General features: G+C 37.6%; 1 protein-coding gene across 30 annotated transcripts in view; it reads left to right on the top strand.

Annotated features, from left to right (window-relative positions):
- The window catches only part of ZBTB20 (zinc finger and BTB domain containing 20), an 863,676-nt gene that overhangs the window by 219,290 nt on the left and 617,638 nt on the right, over positions 1-26,748 (top strand). For 26 of the 30 annotated variants that reach the window (XM_070793746.1, XM_070792544.1, XM_070793369.1 and 23 more), the window contains one exon: positions 7,582-7,627. The gene's annotated coding sequence lies outside the window, so the exon portion shown is untranslated. Of the gene's footprint in view, positions 1-7,581; positions 7,628-7,655; positions 7,675-25,206; positions 25,244-26,748 lie in introns of those variants that run through there. The other 4 variants (XM_070793336.1, XM_070792886.1, XM_070793099.1 and 1 more) reach the window with 2 other exon arrangements.

Raw genomic sequence — 26,748 nt, 5'->3', positions numbered from 1 at the left:
TACATTGTTGGTGGGAATGCAAACTAGTACAGCCACTATGGAGAACAGTGTGGAGATTCCTTAAAAGACTGGAAATAGAACTGCCTTATGATCCAGCAATCCCACTGCTGGGCATACACACTGAGGAAACCAGAAGGGAAAGAGACACATGTACCCCATTGTTCATCGCAGCACTGTTTATAATAGCCAGGACATGGAAGCAACCTAGATGTCCATCAGCAGATGAATGGATAAGAAAGCAGTGGTACATATACACAATGGAGTATTACTCAGCCATTAAAAAGAATACATTTGAATCAGTTCTAATGAGGTGGATGAAACTGGAGCCTATTATACAGAGTGAAGTAAGCCAGAAAGAAAAACACCAATACAGTATACTAACGCATATATATGGAATTTAGAAAGATGGTAACAATAACCCTGTGTACGAGACAGCAAAAGAGACACTGATGCATAGATCAGTCTTATGGACTCTGTGGGAGAGGGAGAGGGTGGGGAGATTTGGGAGAATGGCATTGAAACATGTATAATATCATGTATGAAACGAGTCGCCAGTCCAGGTTCAATGCACGATACTGGATGCTTGGGGCTGGTGCACTGGGACCCAGAGGGAGGAGGGTTCAGGATGGGGAACACAGGTATACCTGTGGCGGATTCATTTCAATATTTGGCAAAACTAATACAATATTGTAAAGTTTAAAAATAAAATAAAATTAAAAAAAATAAAAATAAAAGTCATCTATTAAAAACTATTTTCTATTTAATAAACTCTGAAGTGTGACTTACAGGATAGAATTATTAATATTTAGTATATTGTGGATCAGGGTTCTATGGAGAGTCCAAATTCATCATGTTTATACATAAAATGTGATATTAAATTGTTTCATTTTAAGTAGTAGCCAGTAATAATAATAGAAATTTTACATTTATTTTGTAAGCTTAGCTTTTACTACACTCTATAGCTTTATTAGAGCAAGTGTGACCTAAAGTCTAGACAGACCAACTATGCCTTTGGATTAACGGGTGTTTATCATATGATTTCCTTTTCCTTCCTTATTGCCTTTTATCTGTTTCCCGTTCACAGAACTGATAAATAGATAACTTTTGCTTCTCTTTATTCCCCTTTCTGATAGGGCTAAATCTAACTTAGTAATTTATAAAAATAAGCATAACTAACAAGTTTTTCAAGTCTGCTTTTAAAATTATATTCCTCTTAATCTTCATAAACTTTGAGTTCAGGTAAACTCCAGAATTCAGGACACCTCAATGTAAAAAAATAAGCTGGCTTTAGTGATTATTAAAATCTATATTTTATAATATAATAATGATTGAGCACCCAGATCAATTGTAGGTCTGGAAGAAGTAAATACATATTAAATAAAATAAAAGTATTTTAGATTAGATAGTATCTTTTCTTAAAATAAGCCAAATTTAAAATGTAAACCACTCAAGATTCCTAAGAATGCTCATTCAGCCATAGGGGAAATATTTTTTAGTTTAAATTTAGGCTCAGAGTTCTTTTATGGAGCCAGTGCTCCTGCAGACCCAGCTGAGACTCTTTTCAGTGCCTTAAGTGAACTGCTGCTGTTGTTCAGTTGCTAAGTTTTGTCAGACTCTTTGCGACTCCATGAACTGTATCACACCAGACTTCCATGTCCTTCACTATCTCCTGGAGTTTGCCTAAACTCAAGTCCATTGAGTCAGTGATGCTATCCAACCATCTCATCCTCTGTCACTCCCTTCTCCTCCTGCCCTCAGTCTTACCCAGCATCAGGTTCTTTTCCAATGAGTCGGTTCTTCATATCAGGTAGCCAAAGTATTGGAGCTTCAGCTTCAGTGTCAGTCCTTCCAATGAATATGCAGTGTTGATTTCCTTTAGGATTGACTGATTTGATCTCCTTTTAGGCCAAAGAATTCTCAAGAGTCTTCTCCAGCACCACAATAAGTGAATTAGGTATTTGATTTATTAATGGCTCAAGAGGTAACATTAAACACCCCCTCTTCCATCACTAGCCAGGCCCATCCAGTATGAAGGGAAGATGAACTTTTAGTCTACACAGCACAAAGTCAGATCTATTCAGTTCCCACTGGGGAACACAGCTATGCCAACCTAGGAGTAGAAAGAACTTAAAAAATAAATCCTCTATAGTATATCTCCATCACGAATGGTACTGATAGTAACTTCACCCTCATAAAACCCAAACTATTCTAGGGATTATGTAAACTGCAATAGATTCTAAAGGCACTGTGTAACAATTCTTTGTGCTGTCCTCCAGATCAAATCAGAAGGTCTAGAACCTCAGTATGTATTAATTTGTGTATTTTAAGCCCTGAGAGCAAAGCCAATTGTAGTATTTTTTTACTTCTATTTGCAAAATCTTGTGCTGTATGTGAACTCAGGTCATTTGCAGAGTCTCTTTAGAATACCTAAAAAAGTGATACTGTTCATGTGTGATTTTTAAGGAGCCTACAACACCTGGTCCTGATTCCAGCTGAATAATTGCTTACCTTTGCCCTTATAGTTCCATTTCCTGATTGTTTCAGTTAAGTGTAGACAGTGGTCCTTCATTTTTCATTCAGAAAAATGGGCACATATTACTGCCTTCCTCTTGCGTAATAGAATTGGTGCTTTAGAAAGGAGGGCATGGCAACCCACTCCAGTGTTCTTGCCTGGAGAATCCCAGGGACGGGAAGCCTGGTGGGCTGCCATCTATGGGATCGCACAGAGTCGGACACGACTAAAGTGACGCAGCAGCAGCAATAGCTTCTGTTCAGCAACATTTACTTTCATACTGTGCTAGTTCTTTTCCATGCCTATCACATATAATGTGTGCTTAGTCACTCAGTCATGTCCAACTCTTTGAGAGCCCATGGACTGTAGCCCACCAGGCTCCTTTGTCCATGGGGATTCTCCAGGCAAGAAAACTGGAGTGGGTTGCCATGCCCTCCTCCAAGGGATCTTCCCAACCCAGGTATTGAACCCAGGTCTCCCGCATTTCAGATGGATTCATTACCATCTGAGTCACCCAGGGAAGCCCAAGAATAGTGGTTGGGTAGCCTCTCCCTTCTCCAGGGGATCTTCTGGACCCAGGAATTGAAACAGGGTCTTCTGCATTGCAGGTGGATTCTTTACCAGCTGAGCTTCCAGGGATGCATAGGCACAAACAATCTTATAGGTTAGGTAACATGATCATAATTTTTGTTGTTGTTCAGTCACTAAGTCATGTCCGACTCTTTTTGCGACCCCATGGGTTGTAGCCTGCCAGATTCCCCTGTCTATGGGATTTCCCAGGCAAGAATACTGGAGTGGGAACTCCTGAATACGAAATACTGAGGTGGCAACTTCCTTCTCCAGTGGATCTTCCCGACCCAGGGATTGAACTCACATCTCCTGCATTGACAAGTGTATTCTTTACCACTGCACCATCAGGAGATCCTGATCATCATTTTACAGACAGGGAACCGTTAACTCATTTAAGATAATACAATTGAAAAGAGGGATCTAGAACTCAATTCTAGGTTTCTCTGGTAGCAAAACTATCCTGCCTCATATAACTCTGCTGTTGTCCCAGACCCACAGGTCATTGATCCCATAAATAGCTTCTCTTACTGAGTGGCACAGCTTCACACAGGCTGACCCCATTGACTGAACCTGAGGGCCATCATGTGGCACTAGCTTCAGAGAGGCAAATGCCCACTATGGTTACAGGTGACAAGGATACTGTGTGCTGCATTCTTTTATCTGCTCAACTAAGTGCTTCACATCCCTCACCACCACCCCCCTTGGTTACCAGGGATTCCCTCAGCACTGGTCTGTCCAGCCTTACCTTCTTTCCCTGGAGATGACAGTACAGCATTGTCTTTGGTAAAGTTAGAAAGTAACTCACTTATTTACTTTGGGTGACAATAAATAAGTATATCTTGTTAATAATTGTGCATATGTTTTATGTAGCTTTAGGTAATCAGAGACAGTCTTACACATCTGGTATCTGAGATTGAATCAATTTTTTTTTCATACTGGTCTCCTAATATATAATTCTGTTAACAAAAAGTAGACTACATAAGGATAAAAAATACATCAGATCAGATCAGTCGCTCAGTCATGTCCGACTCTTTGCAACCCCATGTATTGCAGCACGCCAGGCCTCCCTGTCCATCACCAACTCCCGGAGTTCACTCAGACTCACGTCCATCGAGTTAGTGATGCCATCCAGCCATCTCATCCTCTGTCGTCCCCTTCTCCTCCTGCCCCCAATCCCTCCCAGCATCAGAGACTTTTCCAATGAGTCACTCTTTGCATGAGGTGGCCAAAGTACTGGAGTTTCAGCTTTAGCATCATTCCTTCCAAAGAAATCCCAGGGCTGATCTCCTTCAGAATGGACTGATTGGTACTCCTTGCAGTCCGAGAGACTCTCAAGAGTCTTCTCCAACACCACAGTTCAAAAGCATCAATTCTTTGGCGCTCAGCCTTCTTCACAGTCCAACTCTCACATCCATACATGACCACAGGAAAAATATAGCCTTGACTAGACGAACCTTTGTTGGCAAAGTAATGTCTCTGCTTTTCAATATGCTATCTAGGTTGGTCATAATTTTCCTTCCAAGGAGTAAGTGTCTTTTAATTTCATGGCTGAAGTCACCATCTGTAGTGATTTTGGAGCCCAGAAAAATAAAGTCTGACACTGTTTCCACTGTTTCCCCATCTATTTCCCATGAAGTGATGGGACCGGATGCCATGATCTTCGTTTTCTGAATATTGAGCTTTAAGCCAACTTTTTCACTCTCTGCTTTCACTTTCATCAAGAGGCTTTTTAGTTCCTCTTCAGTTTCTGCCATAAGGGTGGTGTCATCTGCACATCTGAGGTTATTGATATTTCTCCCGGCAATCTTGATTCCAGCTTGTGTTTCTTCCAGTCCAGCGTTTCTTATAGTAATTTACTAGGGCATTTTATAAGTGATACACATTCATGTACTTAAGACTTTTGGGGTGTTATGTAAATATCAGTTTTTGCTCAATAATACAAAAAAATCAACCTGATATGTTTTCTCAAAGTGTGCCAGATCTGTCACAAATTCCTTAAACCATATGTATTGTGTTTATGTCTTTATCTGAGCTGTAGTAAATATTTTAAATTTTGTTTTGTTTTTGTTGTTTTTTTAATACTATTATTTTGGATCAGTTTTGGATTCACAGTAAAATAAATAGAAATGCATTAATTTTTAAATATAAATTTATTTATTTTAATTGGAGGCTAATTACTTTACAATATTGTATTGGTTGTGCCATACATCAACATGAATCTGCCACGGTGTACTCATGTTCCCCATCCTGAACCCCCCTCCCGCCTCCCTCCCTGTACCATCCCTCTGGGTCATCCCAGGGCACCAGCCCCGAGCATCCTGTATCATGCATCGAACCTGGAAAATAGAACTGCCATACGACCCAGCAATCCCACTGCTGGGCATACACACTGAGGAAACCAGAAGGGAAAGAGACACGTGTACCCCAATGTTCATTGCAGCACTGTTTATAATAGCCAGGACGTGGAAGCAACCTAGATGTCCATCAGCAGACGAATGGATAAGAAAGCTGTGGTACATATACACAATGGAGTATTACTCAGCCATTAAAAAGAATACATTTCAATCAATTCTAATGAGGTGGATGACACTGGAGCCTATTATACAGAGTGAAGTAAGCCAGAAAGAAAAACACCAATACAGTATACTAACGCATATATATGGAATTTAGAAAGATGGTAACGATAACCCTGTATGAGAAACAGCAAAAGAAATGCATTAATTTTAAAAGTCCTTTTAAATTGTTAGCTCTATGAGGTGTTTTCTAATTTATCTTTTAAAATATAATGAACAGTACTTCGCATGCAATAGATGCTCACTAAATATTGTTGACTTATTAAATAAATTAGTTTGTAATAGGTTGAACAGATTTGCAGTCCTAAATTGTTCTTGCCATCATTTCACTCTGCATAATTAAGAAAGTTTTACTAAGATGATTAAAAAATGTGTTATCAAATTACTGGTTTATATTCTAAAGCAATGGGATAAAAGAGACCCCGGCTGTACCCCTATGAGGAACCAGGGAGGATGTGTTTTTCACTGTAGGTATTCTTAGTGGATTTCATGTGCGACTGAGTTAATTTATTTCACATATGAAGGTTAGATTTATCATTTCCATATGGCACTCTAAAACTTTTTCCCTTTACCCTTCTCTGACAACTAGTGTTTTTCTTATTATAAAAGTCATGTCTATTGTAGTGGTTAACTATGTGTGAAAGTAAAAAGAAAAATTAACATCATGCGTAATCTTATTATCCAAATGTAATCATTTAATTTTTCGTGTTCTTATTTTTTCTCTCAGCCACACAAATTCTATTATGTCCATACAATTGGTACTCTGTGTGTTTATAACATACTTTAGAACCACAAACTACCCTGCAGATAGTTTCAAAATATTTCTTTATATGGATGTGCTATACTTTATTTTTCTACTGTGGAAAATTTAGCTTAGCTAGGTTAGTTTTATTTTTTTGCTAACATAAATCTCTGTTGATGTTCAGTTATGTAAGGTAGAATTTTAGAATTAAAATTACTGTAGAATGAGAGATTCTGAATTTTAAATTCTTAATCATATTACTCAATAGTTTAACAGAAAAATGTTAGCAATTCATACTCCCCTCAGAAGTGTATGAAGAGGTGTTTCACTGTCATAATACAAATTGATTATTTTTTTCACACTTTTAAGCAAGTTTTATCAACTAAACTTAATGACTTTAATATGTTCCTATCATCAACTATGTTCAGAGGTATAGAGATTAAATATTTTAGTTTGCTTTCAGAGAGATTATGAATATGTTTAAGGTCACAGTAGTTCAGAGGCTGCATTTTGCAATACAGTTTCCACCTTCATGCAGATATTTTTTGGGTCTAATTGTAAACTCTGCATACTTTGTTTAAGCTGGACTTCTTTCCAATACCTACTTCGATGGCAGTTTTCTTACTGTGTTGCACTGAGGCATCATATCTAATGTGGCTTTAGCATTTCCTCTTATAGAAATCTCATTTCTATTTGCTGTTGTAACTTGAAGTTAATGAGCATAGAGCTTATTTTTATTTATTTATGCATTTCTGTGGACTGCTCTACAAAAGCACCTTTCTTCCTCACCAGTCCAAACTGAGCGTTGATGAATCTGAGTAGCAGTCGTATTTGTATTAGGAAGGCCATAGTCATGGAACAACACCAAAGAAAAAAATCAATTTTAAGTGTTTGTTTCATCCTCTGGTAAACATATTTTCATTTCAGAGACCGTGGTGAGTCTTAGTCCCTTGCTGGTACTTGTTTTTGATCACACTGTTCCGGAAGCTGTGTGTGCATATACTCACACGTATGAATTTAAGGTGAACTGAAATATCCTATGGAGAAAATTCAGATATAAAATAGCCCACTTGTTTAAGGACTACAATCTTTTCTACTTCTCTGCAGAAATTGTCTCAGCATAAATACTGGCTCCACTTCAAAAATTATTTTTACTTACAAAATATATTTGTTTTACATTTCAGAGTACCTGATAAACTGCAAGTCTGTCTGTGCCCCATAGCTGCACAGGTATGTATGTGAATTACCTATAGTTATGTTAATCGACATATTAGCTGGTAAGTGATTACATTTGGGGGCATTAAAATTGCTTACAGATTTCATAATGTGAAAATGTTAATTTTTGAGTACCTTCAAATATTGGCAAGCATCAAAGGATATTACATTTTATACATACCTTGCATTTCACTCTATTGTAAGAATCAAATAAACATTTCTAAGATTTGATGAAGCAGAATAATTTCAGTTACAAAGCATTCATCTAATGGAAAGATTAAAAACTGTTTTATGGAACTGTTCTATTAAAGCGGCTCCTGATGTGGGATCAGAGACTTGCAAAACTACTGTTTTTGACACTATTGTTTTATGTTAAAACTTTTTTTGTGTCACTTTTGAGTTTATTTTCTGTGCTGGCTGCTTTAGGTAAGGAGTAGTTGCAGATGTACTTCCTGTCTGCTGCACTGTCTCAAGTACTAGAGTAATGGGAAAAAAAAATGTTTGCACCTGTTTGAAAACCTCAACTGTGTGGTGGTGTGGTTTCTGGGCAACAGGCAGGAATTCTCAAAAGCTTGGTTGCACCTGCTCAATTGTTGTTTGCAGCTGTGTCATATGATTGAGTGCACAGAGAAGCTTGTTAGCAGTTTGCTTGTGCTGTTACATATTTTGTGTCCTCCAAGTTTGAAAGATTCTTGCTTGATGTAGTCCTTGAGCTATTACACTGGTTTATTATAAAACTCATTGATTCTAGTTCCCAAATATTTTATCCAAATTCTTTGTTCTCAGTCTCAAATATTTTCTTAGCAACTGTTGACTGCCCTAGATAATGTGTATGCTAAGTTCTCCAAAGAATACCTGGGGAGAGTGGATCTCTCAAGATAACTGGGTTGATAATAATTTTTGTCCTCATAGAGACATTTTCTGTTTGGCTCAGTTTCACTATGTTGGCAACCCCACTATGTGAGGCTGGATGTAGTTATTGATCCATTTAGCTGAACAGATTTGAAAGCATTTGGCTATTAGTGGACACATGGGGCATATTCAGAAAATTTAAGTGATATTAAGAAAATTCAAGATGATTTCTTGATTTGTGCATGTGTCTCCATTGCAGCTGAGTGGAAGTGAGAGAGAAAATAAGGAAAAATTAGATAATTATCTTTGAAGAGGAACTAAAATCCAGATGTAAAATTTAAGACTGGAATATCATCCTTTAGTTTTATCAAATCCTGAAATTGAAAGTGAAAGTCGCTCAGTTGTGTCCGACTCTTTGCGTGTCGGACCGCATGGACTATACAGTCCATGGAATTCTCCAGGCCAGAATACTGGAGTGGGTAGCCTTTCTCTTCTCCAGGGATCTTCCCAACCCAGGGATCAAAGCCAGGTCTCTCGCATTGCAGGCAGATTCTTTACCAGCTGAGCCACAAAAGAAATCCTTTATCAAATCCTAGTCACTTGATGTTTTTTCCTAAGCATTTCTGTTAGTGATGTTTCTTTTAGATAACAGCTCTACAAGGTTTCTGACAAGTATCTATATTTTTAACATAGACAAGCTAATATGAACTATATCCTGTACTAGTTAGCTAAAGTTCTATAAATATAATATAAAAAGCGGCAACTCAATATACAAAGCATTTAATTAATTTATTTGGTAGTACCAAATTCCTGATATTGAAAACTTATTCAAATAACTTGCATTAGTCTTTTTAAAAATGCTTACGAGTTTCTATTGGTATTTCATAACATAAAATCTTAGAGCTTGTGTATCTTCTTTTATTGACCTGTTTAAATCTGGTTTTTTTTTTTTTTAACTACCATAATATGAATTTAATTGACCTCTTTGGGAGTAAGACACATAGGTACTGAGCTAAGTGTATGGTTTTCCACAGTCTCTTAATACAATGCCTTGTACATACTAGGTGGTAAGTAAATGTTGAATGAATGCATGTATAAATAAAACATTTCTGAAAGAATAGAGGCCTAGAAACTTGTTATTTGCTTTATATTTTGGATGGTCTTCATGTACTTCCTTTAGCTCTCACACTGTGGATGAGATGGAGATGAGACTACTGATAAATTCTTTCCTTAAAATGAGAAATGAATATATAAGAATTGATACTCAACACAATCAAGAATTGCCATAACACTATTTGCAATATACTTTGCATTCATTGTGCTGACTATGAGAAGTCTTTACATTATCCCTCTTTTACACAGAATGCTGAGGTATTCGATGACTAAGTCACTAATCACCTAGAAAATGTTTTCAGCATAGATGTAAATAAAATTCTGTGTTGTGTGAGCAATGCTATGGCTTTCCTAAGCAATCATTTTCTCCCCCAAACTCTCCTACCCCGACCCTATCACTATCTCACTGAAAACACTAACTATGCAGGCTTTCTTAGGATCGGGTAGATCAGATCACATTTAAAAATTTGTGTTTTCCTAAACATAAGTAGTGGGCCCTGTATTTACTGTACACATGTTTATAATTATGGTTTCTGTTATTCACTGAATTCTAATTGTAAATAAATGAAGAAAAAGCCAAGTAGAAGTAGAGTCAAAGTAGTGTTTGTCATGACCTGCTTTAGTTAACGCCCCTCTAAAGTTCCATTCTGTATGGCACGAGGCGGTCCTATAACAATGGCAGAAGTAGCAAAGTGATCCCTTTATCTGCATCAAAACATCTTTCTTAGGCATCTCAAATTCTGGTTGATGATATTCATGTGTACTATTAGGTTTGGAAGTACACAAGCTGTTTCCTCTGGGAATAGCTTTTCTTTCATTTTAGTTTAACCAGTGGGTGAGAGACCAATATCAGGGACATTCTTTTTTTCCAGAAACTTAGTGTGGTAGAATCAACTATATTCTTTTGTTAGACTAATGTTAGAATTGAGAGAGAACCAAAACTATCTATTAGCTAGAATACTAAACCAGATGATAGCAGATGCTTCAGTGACCTGTACTAGGAATTACAGTTTGGAATACTCAGGAGGGAAAGATCACTAAACCCTAGGATTCCTGAACATTACTGCAGATTTCCCTGTGATTTCAGGGTTAAAGAAAGAAAGGGTTAAAGGAAGAAATATTTATTGAGGACATAGCATGTCTAGATATAATTTCTTTCTCTCTCCCCTTCCTTTTCTCCCTCCCTCCCTCATTTCCTTCCTTTCTTTTATTCCACACAATAATTGAATACGTACCATTTGTTAGACACTGAGTTAGGCTAAATAGATAAAACAGTGTCCGTGCTCTCAAAGAGCATACAGAGATATGTCAACAGAGCTCCTTTTGTCTTCAACACTTATTAGTATAGACCCAGTCAAGTTAACCTAATTTTTTGTTTGTTTGTTTGCTTTGTTAGTCCTTTGGAAAATTGGAAAAATAGTAGTATCTACATTATATATTGCTGTGTTGAGTTAGATATAACAACACATGTAAAATTCTTAGTTCAGTGGTTGATATATAGCAAATGCTGAATAAATCTTAGCCCAACTACTATTATTTCCAACACTATCCCCACCACTACTACAACTTAGATGCTGAAGGAAGATCACCTACTTGCCTGAGAGCAAGTATCTTGGTCTGGACATTGTCACATTGATTGTTCTAAAAGTTCTATCTAATTACCTCTAATTTCTTTTAGAAGAAATTCTAAAAATCACATAGGGTTAGAACTTGAAGGGATCTTAATAGTTATCTATTTAATATCTTTGTTTTATCCATGATGAGAAAATAAGCTCAGAAAAGTTCATGTACTTGTCAGGGTTACACAGTATAATGGGTAGTTCAGTTCAGTTGCTCAGTCATGTCCGACTCTTTGCGACCCCATGGACTGCAGCACACCAGGCTTCCCTATCCATCACCAACCCCTAGAGCTTGCTCAAACTCATGTCCATTGAATCCATGATGCCATCCAACCATCTCATCCTCTGTCGACTCCTTCTCCTCCTGCCTTCAATCTTTTCCAACATCAGGGTCTTTTCCAGTGAGTCAGCTCTTCTCATCAGGTGGCCAAAGTATTGGAGTTTCAGCTTCAGCATCAGTCCTTCCAATGAATTTTCAGGGTTGATTTACTTTAGGATTGACTGGTTTGATCTCCTTGCAGTGCAAGAGACTCTAAAGAGTCTTCTCTAACACCACAGTTCAAAAGCATCAGATCTTTGGCGCTCAGCTTTCTTTATGGTTCAACTCTCACATTAGAACATGACTACTGGAAAAACCATAGCTTTGACTAGATGGAACTTTGTTGGCAAAGTAATGCCTCTGATTTTAATGTGCTGTCTAGGTTGGTCATAGCTTTTCATCCAAGGAGTGAAACTCAACTCAAGGAGTGTATACCAATACAGAGTGACGTTTATATTCCAGGGAAATGTTTATATATAGATATGTTGTGTTAGTTGCTCAGGAGCATCCGACTCTTTGTGACCCATTAGATTGTAGCTCGCCAGACTCCTTTGTCCATGGAATTCTCCAGGCAAGAATAATACTGGAGTGGGTAGCCATTCCTTTCTCTAGGGAAATCTTCCCAACCCAGGGATATATATATACATATATATATGTATATATGTATTTATATATATTATTATGTATATTATATATATATTTGATAATTCTTTCAACAATCTGTTAGGTAGATGCTGTTTTGCCCATTTTACAGGTGGGGAAAAAAAAAAAAAAACCTTACACACAGAAAGAAGAAGCAATTTGTCCAAGATCATACTGACAGTAAATGTGAAATGGTAGTACTTGAACCCAAAATTCAGTCCTGCCTTTTAAATGTATCAGTTTCCTAACAACTCAGTCAAAAGCCCCCAAAATACTCTGAGCATTTAAGGGATTTTTTTTTCTGTCATTAAGGTTTGTGCCAAAGGACATTTTATCCATCAAAAATGGTGCATTATGCTATTGTATAAATGTCCAGCATTGACTGCCTACATCTTCACTCCTGAATTTTTTGCTGACAGTTGTCTTTGAAGGCTGTGTTTTAGCTCTTCTGCATCTGATGAAGCTTTTGGATAGGACGGATTCTGAACATAGACTGCATGGGTTGATTCTGGCCCCAGTTTGTGTGGGTGGCATCGAGAGCCAAGTCATGCTCAGAGTCGGCTTCTCAACACATGTGCACTCTGCTTTCCTTGTCTCTCTCTCTCTCCTCTCCTTCATCTTTGTTTTCACTCTTAACAGGTAGTTTATGATTTTTCCCCATTTTTTACAATATCTACCATGAGTTATTCCTTGAAAAGAAATAAGTGTAAAGAATAACAAAATAAGGAATATCTCTGCTTATGTGAAAGCCAATGTTGCCGTAGGTATTTACGATAAACTGGTCACAGCCTTGTTGTTACTCATTTACATGGAGGAGCAAGGGGCATTGTGCACCTCATTTTAAGTTTTCTATCTTACCATTGTAACAGTTTGTCCTCACTTTGAAGTCTTAAAGCAGACTTGCTCATGACCCGATTTCACTAATAATTCTCTTAAGTAACCCTTGTACTCATTTATAAGATTTTTTTTTCCACCCACTGTTGTCTAGCCTGGTTTAAAATTTTTATATATGTACTTTTAAAAAATTGATTAGCTGGAGAGCTGCCCATTCCTCTGTGCTGTATAATAAGGATTTAAAAACTGCACACAGAATTCTGTATAGTGTAATTAAAACTGACCCACATTTGGACCTGAGTACACCAGGACTTAGCCAAACTTGCCATGAGCTGAGTTCTGGTGGCAGATGGGAACTAATGAGGACACACTCCACTCCAGAATTTCCCAGCTGCTTGGCCCCTTTTTGTACAAACAAGGTTTGGAGCGAAGTCCAGATCCCAAGAGCATGTTCTGTAAATGCACTGAACCCAATGATTTGGGAAATGTTATCACAGAATCAGACTGTTTCAAAGTCTCCGTAAGACCTCAGCTACTCTCAGATTTTAAAGATGAAAATTCAAAGGGACCTTTTGTGTTCTCTCTCCAACCAATTTTTAATTTTAAAGTGAATTAAAATCACATTCCCCTTCCCCCCCACCCCCAACTCCAGTCTGTTTTCCTGTGCCTAGGGACAGAATGATCACGTTTATCCAAACGTGGAGATTTGCAGGTGGTTGTCTTAGGATAGACAAGGTCTCCTTGCAACCTATAGATCTCTTCAACTGGTTTGATGTCCTGGGACTATTCAGGCAGATGTAATTGAATCAGTTTGAAGCAGCTGTAGCTGGCATGTGGTCTCTCAGATTGCTAGCACCTGCTTGTTTTTTTGCAACTCACTAGAGTGAAAGAAGTGCCAAAACCAGCATTGGTCTTGGAGCAGATAAAGCACTTCAAATCCTATATTCCATTCTCCTTCCAATCTAGCCACATCACCATTGGTGCCTGAATTAATAAAGCCCCTTTTCATGATTATGTCTGAGGTAAACTTTTCCTTCTCATTCTTCTCTGTGTTGACATCCTGACAGTATTGATCATGCTAGTCCAAAAAAATAAGGGAGTATAATGGTGATCAGGTGGCTTTGAGACTCTCTTATCATTAGACAACTGAGTAGCCTGTGGTTTGCAGAATCATTTAAATGAACGTACCAAATTCATTTGCTGTTCCAACACAGTCTTATTGGCACAGAGAATGAGCAGTTAATGTATAACAAACTGTGAGCTGTTATGGAATATGATAAATACATTTGCTAAGCAGGAGGGAATATAAAATGGAACTATTTCTTTAATGTAACTAAACTAATCGACATGGATTTCTTCAGCACTTACTAGGTATAAGAAGATGCAGTCTACTGAAAAAGGGATAGAAATTGTAGGGCATACTAAATATATATAATATATTTTTAAAAGATGTATATTTAGAATTTTAAAAAGCTTAAATCTATTTTTGAATGCTTGTTTTCTTTATCTTCTGTTTGTTCCATTATTGTAACAGATAATATTATACAAATAATATTATTTGGCAGGCATATATTTAATTTTGAAATATTATCGATTTACTGATGTTTAATTTGAACCTGGAATTGATGAAGTCAACACATTTACCTGAAATTGAGAGCTTATGTAGTAACGTTTCTTTCAGTTCAGTTAAGTCACACAGTTCTGTCCGACTCTTTGCGACCCCATGGTCTGCAGCATGCCAGGATTCCCTGTCCATCATCAACTCCCGGAGCTTACTCAAATTTTTGTCCATCGAGTTGGTAATGCCATCCAATCATCTTATCCTCTGTTGTCCCCTTCTCTTCCCTCCTTCAATCTTTCCCAACATCAGGATCTTTTCAAATGAGTCAGTTCTTTGCATCAGGTAGCCAAAGTATTGGAGTTCCAGATTCAGCATCATCAGTCCCTCCAATGAATATTCAGGACTGATTTCCTTTAGGATGGACTGGTTGGATCTCCTTGCAGTTCAAGGGACTCTCAAGAGTCTTCTCTACCACCACAGTTCAAAAGCATCATTCTTCAGTGCTCAGCTTTCTTTATAGTCCAACTCTCACATCTACACATGACTATTGGAAAAACCATAGCTTTGACTAGATGGACTTTTTAATATGCTCTCTAGGTTGGTCATAGCTTTTCATCCAAGGAGCAAGAGTCTTTTAATTTCATGGCTGCAGTCACCATCTGCAGTGATTTTGGAGTCCAAAAAAATAAAGGCAGCCACTGTTTTCATTGTTTCCCCATCTATTTGACATGAAGGCATGGGACCGGATACCACGATCTTAGTTTTCTGAATGTTGAGTTTTAAGCCAACTTTTTCACTCTCCTCATTCACTTTCATCAAGAGGCTCTTTAGTTCTTCTTCGCTTTCTGCCGTGAGTTGTGGTATTATCTGCATACCTAGATTATTGATATTTCTCCCAGCAATCTTGATTCCAGCTTTTGCTTCATCCAGCTGGGCATTTCTCGTGATGTACTCTGCATATACGTTAAGTAAGCATTCTAAAGTTACTTTAGAATGGTTTAATATTAATAATCTTCTGAGATATTGTTTATGCAACCCACTCCAGTGTTCTTGCCTGGAGAATCCCCGGGACGGGGGACCCTGGTGGGCTGCAGTCCCTGGGGCCGCTGAGGGTTGGACGCAACTGAGCGACTTCACTTTCACTTTTATGAATAATAGTAATATGAGTAAAATCTAAAAAAGTCATTTTGTTATCAGCAAATGCCTATTTTGCAAGGTATGACTGAACCTATGCTATAGACGTAAAGTATATATGATTTTTGACTATAAGAATATTACAGTATACTTGAAGATATAGGATATAAATTAAAGTAAGATACTCAATATTAAATGTATACTCTAGATCTGGATTTGGTGAAAAATAATTGCTATAAAAGTAAAAATACTAGCACTCTTGTTGTCAAATATGACTCTGGACCCAATGTCCCCCTACTCCCCTTCCTTGCCCATGAAGGACAATGAATCTATCAATGATCTATCATGGTTCTCTCTTCCACTAGACCAGAACTTGCTCTAAGAATTCTCCTGAGGACAACACTTCAGCTAACTTACCAGTTGATGGCAGTTGATTTAAGATGAAACCCGTTTGTCATCGCTGAACAAGTCATTAATTACAAAAGATTTCAGTGGAAATAAGAGCTCAGTGAGCTGCAAGTAAAACACAGGATTTGAGCTAGGCCTTGAAATAACATGAAACGTAGGATTTATTTGATTAGAACATTATACTTATCTAAAAAGAAACAAGAATTTAAGAAACACTCTATAACCTAGTCATTACTAATACTGTTAAATCATTTGCTTCTTAGTAACAATGTTCTTTCCTCTGTGACAAAGATTTAATATTAATTTATAAAATAATTGTTTCATGCTGATCCATGTTCAAAATCACCTTTTTGTTTTATTTATTTATTCATTCATTCATTCAATGCAAATAGTTCTATCTATTGACATAACTGAATTCGTTTTCCGCCTGATTATATGAATACCATAATCATCTACGTCTGGCAGCATAACTTCAAACTCTGTTTCCACCTTTATGTGGCCTCCCTCTCTGTGTGTATCTCTCTATTCTCTCCTCTTCTTATAAGAACACCAGTCATTGGATTAAATGACTTGAACCTTAAATCCAAGATGATTTCATCACAAGATCTTTAACTAGTTATATCTACAAATGCCCTGATTTCCATAAATGTCAGGTTCTGAGTTTCTAGATAGACATGAACATTTGGAGGATATATTCAACATACTATAGAGTGTAACTTAAATTTTCTGTAGTAAATAACTACAGAAGGCTTATTTGTATACTTACACATTAATTCTTTTTCTCCTCTGTAGTTGACAAAATATATCTGTTCAGCATTTGTAGAATACTTGCTGCATTCAAACTTTGGTATTTTTATGGATGTAGTTGAATCGTGAGTACATTCTCTTTCATACTCTTAAACTACTGAAATTTCCACTTTATTATAGATGCTGAACTTAAGGCATAGAAGAAATAATCAACAGAGTTATAGTTCCTTCACAGATGCAGTACAAAATTAAAAACTGACTTTGGTATGTCCAACTCTTCTGTGAATCTTTGTGTGTTGAGATACTAAATATACTTTAAGGTCCATAATATTTTCAAGTAACTTTCAGTTCAGTTCAGTTCAGGTGCTCAGTCATGTCTGACTCTTTGAGACTCCATGAACTGCAGCATACCAGACCTCCCTGTCCATTATCAACTCCTGGAGTTTACCCAAATTCAAGTCCATCCAGCCATCTCATCCTCTGTCATCCCCTTCTGATATCTGATATCTGATATCAAGATATTACATCTGATATCTGATATCAAGATATTACACCCTCTGTCATCCCCTTCTCCTCCCACCTTCAATCTTTCCCAGAATAAGTCAGTTCTTCTCATCAGGTGGCCAAAGTATTGGAGTTTCAGCTTCAACATCAGTCCTTCCAATGAACACCCTGGACTGGTCTGCTTTAGGATGGACTAATTGGATGTGCTTGCAGTCCAAGGGACGCTGAAGAGTCTTCTCCAACACCACTGTTCAAAAGCATCATTTCTTTTGCGTTCAGCTTTCTTTATAATCCTACTCCCACATCCATTCATGACTACTGGAGAAACCATAGCCTTGACTAGAAGGACCTTTGTTGGTAAAGTAATGTCTCTGCTTTTTAATATGCTGTCTAGGTTGATCATAACTTTCCTTCCAATCACCAAGTATCTTTTAATTTCATGGCTACAGTCAACATCTGCAGTGATTTTGGAGCCCAAAAGAATAAAGTCAGCCACTGTTTCCACTGTTTCCCCATCTATTTGCCATGAAGTGATGGGACCAGATGCCATGATCTTAGTTTTCTGAATGTTGAGCTTTAAGCCAGATTTTTCACTCTCTTCTTTCACTTTCATCAAGAGGCTCTTTAGTTCTTCTTCACTTTATGTCCTAAGGGTGGTGTCATCTGCATATCTGAGGTTATTGATATTTCTCCTGGCAATCTTGATTCCAGCATGTGCTTCTTCCAGTCCAGCATTTCTCACGATGTACTCTGCATACAAGTTAAATAAGCAGGGTGACAATATACAACCTTGACGTACTCCTTTTTCTATTTGGAACCAGTCTGTTGTTCCATGTCCAGTTCTAACTGTTGCTTCCTGACCTGCATACAGATTTCTCAAGTGGCAGGTCAGGTGGTCTGGTATTCCCATCTCTTTCAGAATTTTCCACAGTTTATTGTGATCCACATACTCAAAGGCTTTGGCATAGTCAATAAAGCAGAAGTAGATGTTTTTCTGGAACTTTTTTGTCTTTTTGATGATCCAGCAGATGTTGGCAATTTGATCTCTGGTTCCTCTGCCTTTTCTAAATCCAGCTTGAATATTTGGAAGTCCATGGTTCACATATTGTTGAAGCCTGGCTTGGAGAATTTTGAGCATTACTTTACTAGTGTGAGAGATGAGTGCAATTGTGTGGTAGTTTGAGCATTCTTTGGCATTGCCTTTCTTTGGGATTGGAATGAAAACTGACCTTTTCCAGTCCTGTGGCCACTGCTGAGGTTTCCAAATTTGCTGGTATATTGAGTGCAACACTTTGTCACAGCATCATCTTTCAGGATTTGGAATAGCTCAACTGGAATTCCATCACCTCCACTAGCTTTGTTCATAGTGATGCTTCCTAAGGCCCACTTGACTTCACATTCCAGGATGTCTGGTTCTTAGGTGAGTGATCACACCATCGTAATTAACTGGGTCATGAAGATCTTTTTTGTACAGTTCTTCTGTGTATTCTTGCCACCTCTTTTTAATCTCTTCTGCTTCTGTTAGGTCCATACCATTTCTGTCCTTTATTGAGCCCATCTTTGCATGAAATGTTCCCTTTGTATCTCTAATTTTCTTGAAGAGATCTCTAGTCTTTCCCATTCTGTTGTTTTCCTCTATTTCTTTGCACTGATCACTGAGGAAGGCTATCTTATCTCTCCTTGCTATTCTTTGGAACTCTGCATTCAGATGCTTATATTTTTCCTTTTCTCCTTTGATTTTTGCTTCTCTTCTCTTCACAGCTATTTGTAAAGCCTCTTTACTCATGACATAAATTATTAGTTACAAAATTTTTTCGTAGTGATATCAAGATATTATAGGCCAAGTATGCACCTAAAATTTAGTGTCATAGAGTGACAAAGAACATTGCACTAAATAACAGCTTACTGTAGCAATGAGATAAGACAAGATCTTTATTAGAGTGTTATGAATCTGGCTGTATAAAAATACACCTTCATTAAGTGATAACTGGAAGTTATGAGCATCCAGGACTTAATTGAGAAAGCAAGACTCAGCTCAGAGAGGTTAATATCTAACCTGATAGAGCCAGTAAGTGACTGAGACAGAATTTAAACTAAACTCTATTCAAGTGCAAAACCTGCATTCTTTATACTTCTCCCAAGTTAGTTTCCAAAGGGTTGAAATATTTTTACGCTGAAAATGTAAGTGAGAAGTATTATTAGATAAGACTAAATAGAAGGAGCAGAAAGTAAAGCCAGTCCTGAGAGAATTGCAATAGAATTGGAAGCATTTGTTGGTCCTTTCCAACTCATGATTTTGTGATATTACAGGTGTGTTTTCTTTACAAATACTCAATAGGCCAACAATTTGAATTTTAAAAAATATATAATTACGTCTTATCTACTGGACAGATTCTTACAAGTTGGAGCTCCTCTGCTGTACTTCTGTTCTGGATAATATAATTGTATGCTCAAAGGACAGACAGAATTAAAAGTAGGTACTAGATATCCCTGCCAGAAAAAAATAAAGATTAAATAGAAATGAAAAGTAATCTCTGAAATAGTAACATAGTTAAATATCAAAGTGATTTTGATATACAAAATTATGATTTGCTTCCAAAATATATTAATTGAATGAACTCTTCTAATATGTCTTGTTCCTATTGCTATAAGGACCAAAGAGAAAAAAAGTATCTTTCTGCTAAATTGCAGATTACTTTTTGGTATGGATCAAGCTTCTATGGTGGTGAACATCAGACCCAGTTTCAGGCAGTGGAAATACTGCTCTGAGCAAGAAGATCAAGATGCTGTAACTCATGAGTTAAGATGGCAGGAGGATGGCAGTACGTGTGTATCAGTCAGTCAGTGCAGTTGCTCTTTGTGTCCAACTCTTTGTGATCCCATGAAGTACAGCACGCCAGGATTCCCTGTCCATCACCAACTCCTGGAGCTTGCTCAAACTCAAGTTAGTGACGCCATCCAACCAGCTCATCCTCTGTCGTCCCCTTCTCCTCCTGCCTTCAAATCTTTCCCAGCATCAGGGTCTTTACCAATGAATCAGTACTTCACATCAGGTGGCCAAAGTATTGAAGTTTCAGCTTCAGCATCAGTTCTTCCAATGAATATTCAGGACTGATTTCCTTTGTGGATTGACTGATTTGGTCTCCTTAAAGTCTAAGGGACTCTCAAGAGTCTTCTACAATACCACAGGTCAAAAGCATCAGTTTTTCAGTGCTCAGGTTTCTTTATGGTCCAACTCTCATATACATGCATTTCTACTGGAAAAACCATAGCTTTGATTAGAAGAACCTTTGTTGGCAAAGTAAGTTTATCATAGCTTTTCTTGCAAGAAGCAAGCATCTTTTAATTTTAAGTCTACAGCAACATCTGCATTGCTTTTGGAGCCCAAGAAAATAAAATTTGTCACTGTTTTCACTATTTCCCCATCTGTTTGCTATGAAGTGATGGGACCAGATGCCATGATCTTAGTTTTCTTAATGTTGAGCTTTAGGCCAACTTTTTCACTCTCCTGTTTCATCTCCATCAAGAGGCTCTTTAGTCCCTCTTCACTTTCTGTCCTAAGGATGGTATCATCTGCATATTTGAGATTATTGACATTTCTCCCGGCAATCTTCATTCCAGCTTTTGCTTCATCCAGTCTGGGATTTTGAATGGTTTAAAGTTAAATAAATTAAATTAAATAAGCAGGGTGACAATATACAGCCTTGATATACTCCTTTCTCAATTTGGAACCGGTCTATTGTTCCATGTCCAGTTCTAACTGTTGCTTCTTGACCTGCATACAGATTTCTCAGGATGCAGGTCAAGTGGTCTGGTATTCCCATCTCTTTCAGAATTTTCCAGTTTGTTGTGATCAGAGTCAAAGGCTTTGGCATAGTCAATGAAGCAGAAGTAGATGTTTTTCTGGATTTCTCTTGCTTTTTCAATGATCCAGCTGATGTTGGCAATTTGATCTCTGGTTCCTTTGCGTTCTCTTGGCAAAACTGTTAGCCTTTGCCCTGTTTCATTTTGTACTCCAAAGCTAAACTTGACTGTTACTCCAGGTATCTCTTGACTTCCTAATTTACATTCCAGTTCCCTATGATGAAAAGGACATGTTTTTTTGCTGTTAATTCTAGAAGGTCTTGTAGGTCTTCATAGAACCATTCAATTTCAGTTTCTTCAGCATTAATGATTGGATACTGTGATAGTGAATGTTTTGCCTTGGAAATGAACAGAGATCATTCTGTTGTTTTTGAGATTGCACCCAACTACTTCATTTCAGACTCTTTTGTTGACAATGAGGGCTACTCAATTTCTTCTAAGGGATTCTTGCCCACAGTAGTAGATATAATGGTCATCTGAATTAAATTCACCCATTCCAGTCCATTTTATTTCACTGATTCCTAAACTGTCAATGTTCACTCTTGCCTGACTATTATGTGTGTATGGGAGGAAACAAAAAGAGAAATTAATAAGATATGTCTAGAAAGCAGCTGTTCCATCCAGGGTGGAATTACTAGATGTCCCTCTTGTAAATGAAATTCTGCCTCTTCGAGAATGCAATATGAATTTCCCAGGATCTACTGCTAATACAAGGATTTCATGGTTTTTAGTAATACAATGGGCATATAGTAAGTTTTTAGAATTGGTACTAGAAGTTGAGGGGCTTCCCAGGTGGAGCAGAGATAAACCATCTGCCTGCCAATTCAGGAGATGCAAGAGATGCAGTTTCGATCCCTGGGTTTGAAAGATCTCCTGGAGGGCACGGTAACCCATTTCAGTATTCTTGTCATGGACAGAGGAGCCTGCTGGGCTACAATCCATAGCGTCACAAAGAGTTGGGCATCACTGAATGACTGAGCAGAAAACACTATAGGCTATTTAGGGAGTACAATAGGAAAAAAACAAAACAAAAACAAAAACAAGAATGGCTGGGGAAGGGGAGAGGGTCATTGATGGACTTCCTGTGGAAATAACGCTTGAACTAGGAGCAGGAAAATATAAAGAAGCCAGTCAGGGAAAAATCTGGAGCACAAGAAATTTGATCTCTAAATTCTTATAGGTTTCTAAGTGTTGTGCGCACAAGGTGTGTGTGTGTTAGAGTAGTCAGGTAAGGGGATATGTGTCCTGTCTGTCCACTATTAAAAATGTAAAATTAAAATGTCTGCTTCAAGGGCATCCAGTTGACCCTCCTCTTCATCCTGATAGTGAACACAGAAAAAATAAGCATTCAGGAATGGATTAAAGAAGCTTAACTATTTCTTCCTAAAATCTTAGAAACTTCTCGTTTGTGAAAGCCAAAGTTAGTTAAGCTACAAGGAGATGGACTAGATTTATCGTTATTCTTAGCTGCCTTTATTAATTCCATCACCTGCTTTTATCTCAAGGGTTAGTAGAGGAGCCACACAAATTCTTGATCATTTCTCCCTTTGCCAAATTATCTTTTCTAGGAGTAATATCATACCCTTTCCTCTTTTTCTGTACATGAAGGCCATAAATGAAAATGGAAAATCAAATGGAATTTCCTTAGATTTAATTTTTTTGAACTATTAGACTTATAATTGTGTGCTTAGTGCTTAGTCACTCAGTCGTGTCCAACTCTTTGTGACCCCATGAACTGTAGCCCACCAGGCTTCTCTATCCATGGGGATTCTTAAGGCAAGCATACTGGAGTGGGTTGCCCTGTCCTTCTCCAGGGAATCTTCCCAACCCAGGGATCAGACCCAGATCTCCTACATTGCAGGCAGATTACTTTACCAGGGAAGTCTTATAATTAGGCTGCTGCTGCTGCTAAGTCGCTACAGTCGTGTCTCACTCTGTGCAACCCCACAGACAGCAGCCCACCAGGCTCCTCCATCTCTAGGATTCTCCAGGCAAGAATACTGGAGTGGGTTGCCATTTCCTTCCCCAATGCATGCATGCATGCTAAGTCGCTTCAGTGGTGTCTGACTCTGTGTGACCCCATGAACAGCAGTCCAGCAGGCTTCTCTGTCCATGGGATTCTCTAGGCAAGAATACTGGAGTGGGTTGCTACGTCCTTCTCTGTATAATTAGGTTAAGCTATAACTTTTTAGGAATATGTAGTTATCTTTCCCTGGTATCTCAGCTGGTAAAGAATCTGCCTGGAATGCAAGATCCAAGTTCAATTCCTGGGTCAGAAGGATATCCTGGAGAAGGGATAAGCTACCCACTCCAGTATTCTTGGACTTCCCTCGTGGCTCAGATGGTAAAGAATCCACCTGCAATGCAGGAGACCTGGGTTCGACCCCTGGGTTGGGAAGATCCCCTGGAGGAGGGCATGGCAACCCACTCCAGTTTTCTTGCCTAGAGAATCCCCATGGACAGAGGAGCCTGGTGGCAACAGTCCATGGGGTCCCAAAGAGTCGGACAGGATTGAGCAACTAAGCACACAACACAGTTATCTTTCCATTTGAACTGCACACAAGAAATCTGTTCTTCTCATCTTTACCTTCATTCTCAAGCAGGAATTGCTCCACATACTTCATTCAAAATTAAATTGTTTATCCAAAACTAGATAAGAATATGTGGTAGTAAATTACTGAAATTGATGAAATTTGAATTTTTCTGAGTTTAATGTGTCTAATCAACATTACACTCAGGGCATTATTATTGCCCATTGCTTGCTGCTATAACAGATGACAGTATTACCAGGACCCAGGATGATACTGTATGAAAAACTGCACAATGAAATACACACTCTATTGTGAGTATTTGAAAAATAGAGCAGAATAACACTTCCAGAAATGTGGTTTTTGATGAGCAGATTTACATTTTTTTAACTAGAGAAACTAAGAACCTCTCAGTATAAATTTTGATAGGCTTTGCATTCATGCATGCTCAGTCGTGTCCGACTCTTTGCAACTCCATGAACTGTAGCCTGCCAGGTTCCTCTGCCCATGGAATTCTTCAGGCGGGAATACTGAGTGTATTTCCTTCTTAAGAGGATCTTCCAGACCCAGGGAGCGAACTGGTATTTTCTACATCTCTTACACTGGCACACGGATTCTTTACCACTGTGTTGATAGACTTTATGTACATTCTAATTTATAAACCAAATTGTGGTGTGATTGATAATACATATTGTTAGCAGTTATACCGTTGAATATTATCACACAAATTCCCATAGGTTTGTTTTTATCATGATAACAGAAACCAAAAATAAAGGCAAGAGCTACTTCCTTTTCAGAAATACTACAGTGCACAATTTTTACTATGTAACTGAATTAACCATTCAATTTGTCATCCAACCATGACTGAGATTTTGCTTTTACAAACAGCTATCCAAGTGTCAAGAATATTAAGTTGTAATGGAAGAAGGCCATTATCATACTGAAGCTTCAAATACCATAAATAAAAAAATACCAATTACGTTTTTTATAACTCGTAAGCATGCACTATAATGTCATAGAAAATCACAAACCTGTTAAAGAGCATTTGTGATAATATATACCTGAATTGTAAACCAATTTTGAAATTTTGTTCTACTCAAGTTGTGTATCTGAAAGTATATATCAAGAATAGATTCAAGAAAACTCCAGGGCCAATGGGGATTCCCAGGTGGCACAGTGGTAAAGAACCCACCTGCCAATACAAGAGACACAAGAGATGCAGATTCAATCCCTGGGTCGGGAAGATTCCCGGAAGTAGGAAATGGCAAGCCACTCTAGTTCTTAACTGGAAAATTCCATAGACAGAGGAGCCTGGTGGGCTGCAGTCCATGGGGTTGCAAAGAGTCAGACATAACTGAGCAACTTATCAGGCACACACACACCAGGGCCAATATTAAAAGTTGACAATGAATTATATAAAAAATACATTCCTCATTAGTCTCATTTGGTGTGTTTCAATACCTTTGCAGAACTAAACTGTGGAGACCTAGAAGCACAACTTGCCCAGTGAGTATAGTATTTAAGATATTATTTAGTTTTTCCAGCTTATGAAGATTTTCATCACACACATTGTTTCCTTTTGTCATGAAGACATGATTACAGTCCATCAACAAAGTACCAAATAGATATTTATTCATTGTAGTAGCTACAGATGCTCAAAATAGATATTTAAATCTCAAACATATCTCCCACTGTTCTATATTAGATTGTTGTTGTTCAGTCACTAAGCCATCTCTGACTCTTTGCATCTGCATAGACTGAAGCATACCAGGCTCACCTGTCTCTCTGAGTTTGCTCAAATTCATGTCCCTTGAGTCAGTGTTGCTGTCTAACCATCTCATTCTCTGCTGTCCTCTTCTGTGTTATATCATTAAGACTTAGAAGTATAAACTGTTAGATCTGTAAGAAAATTTGCATTATCTTTTTAGTATAATCTAGTGATTTACAGATGAGGAAATGGAAACACAGTGAAATTGAATAGGACTAGACAAGTGCAGAATGAAGAACTGAGTAAAGCAGTACTCTTTACTTCCATCTTCACCAATTTTGCTTCACTTTTCACCATCTACAACAATTTTTCTGCTATCTTTATTTTTAAAATGCATGCACATGGTGAAAATTTTTAAAAATAAAATGGCACACAAAGATGTAAAATGAGAAATATGTTTTTACCGACTTAAAGTGCTATTACTAGAAATAGACAGATTCAAGGGTATGTGTACAAAAATGTACCTATATACCTGCATTTTAAAAATGAACAAGAGTCACATCATTTTGGTTTTGTTTGTATTTTGCTTTCTTTTTAGTACTATATCTTAGAGATTTTATAGAATTTATATTATAGTATATTATGCTATGTCATCTTTTTTATAGCTTCATAATATTGCCATTTTATGAGTGTAACAAAATGTATTTAACCATGGTCTAATTTGTGGATACTTGGTTATTTTCAATTTTTTCCCTCTTCAAAAAACATTACAAAAAACAGCCTTCTAAATACATCTTTTAATTATTCTAATGTATGTGCACAGTGTCTCAGTCGTGTCTGACTCTGTGGACTGTAGCATGCCAGCCTCCTCTGTCCATGGAATTTTACAGGCAAGAACACTGGAGTGGGCTGCCAGGGGATATCCCCGACCCAGGGATTGAACATGTGTCTCTTGTGTCTCCTTCATTGGCAGACAGATTCTTTACCACTAGCACTGCCTGGGAAACCCATTCTAAAGTATTCATAAAATAATTTCCTAGGTATACTTTTGTAATTAACATTTTGATAGCTTTTACAAATTTTCTTTTAAAAACATAGTTCTAATATATACTTCTAACAACAGTGTAGGAGAATACCTACTTTCTTTCACCTTATCAATACTTGGCTTTAACAAATGTTTGTTCTAATTTGAAAAGAGAAAATGATATTTAATCACTGTGTTGATTTGTATTTATTTATTTATTAGTAGAGCTAAACACCATTTAAAAATTTTGCTGTCAAAATTGTGAGTGGCTGTTAAATG

Source organism: Bos indicus, chromosome 1, assembly GCF_029378745.1.
Source record: "Bos indicus isolate NIAB-ARS_2022 breed Sahiwal x Tharparkar chromosome 1, NIAB-ARS_B.indTharparkar_mat_pri_1.0, whole genome shotgun sequence".
Classification (NCBI taxonomy): domain Eukaryota; kingdom Metazoa; phylum Chordata; class Mammalia; order Artiodactyla; family Bovidae; genus Bos; species Bos indicus.
This window is presented reverse-complemented; position numbering and strand designations above follow the sequence as displayed.